This window comes from Belonocnema kinseyi, chromosome 3, assembly GCF_010883055.1.
Source record: "Belonocnema kinseyi isolate 2016_QV_RU_SX_M_011 chromosome 3, B_treatae_v1, whole genome shotgun sequence".
In the NCBI taxonomy this organism is placed as follows: domain Eukaryota; kingdom Metazoa; phylum Arthropoda; class Insecta; order Hymenoptera; family Cynipidae; genus Belonocnema; species Belonocnema kinseyi.
This window is the reverse complement of record NC_046659.1, coordinates 145,339,106-145,340,108: the sequence shown is the minus strand read 5'-3', so window position 1 is coordinate 145,340,108 and position 1,003 is coordinate 145,339,106.

The window sequence follows — 1,003 nt, the reverse complement described above, 5'->3', positions numbered from 1 at the left end:
ATTTTGTGAATTTCATTCCATGAATTCCATGAATTCAACGAATCTTGCAAATTTCTATAATTCCTATAATTTTAGGAATTTCAGGAACGCCACTTATTTCGCGAATTCCTTTAATTCAAAGAATACCGTGATTTTAATGAATTTCTCAAGTTTCTTAAATTCAGGAAATTCTTTCAAGTTTGTAAATTCCGTGAATTTTATGAACTTCGTGAGTTTCTTGAATTCCATAGATTTCGTGAATTCTTTCATTTCCATAAATCCCTTGGCTTCTGTGAATGTCGTGAATTCCGCGAATTCCTTGAATTCTGTGCATTCCAATACCATGCTTGCAATTTTACCTTACGCTTGTATGGTAGAAGTCTTGTAGAAGTGTTGTAGAATTCCAAACATTTTTAACCATCTCTTTCTGTAAAGTTGACAATTTGAACATTTATGTATACCAATAGCCCAATATTGTACTAATATTTAGACTAATTAACTGGAACTACTAAATTAATTAATAAAATTGACTTGAATTATCTAGAACCTTTTAAGATCCTGTGGAAATTTAAGATTTAATGCGTTCAAGAGTATACATTTTATTGCGATTATCTCGAGTTATTACAATAAAAGGACTACCTTGACATCAGAGTTTCAAATAGCATTCAGAAACGAGATTCAATGAAACATTTTCATTTTGTAAATACATTAAGTTAATTTTTCCCGACAAGTGATTATTCTAAGTTGTACAAAGTTTAAATTTTTAGCGTAGAAAACCCTATAAATGTGAATTTTTAATTGCAAAATTAGGTGCAAATGCACAACCTGCTTTCCGTCAACAGCACACTTTACCTAAAAACAGAATTATTATTAAAATGCATGATGGCTGTATTTATGATGGACGTTTCAGAAAAATCAACCACTTGAATACGAGGGTGGATTGATAAGTTTCCGGCCTGACCAAGAGATGGCGCCACTAGGCCTACCTTGAGGTGGCGTTCTATAGTACCATCCTTAGATAGCT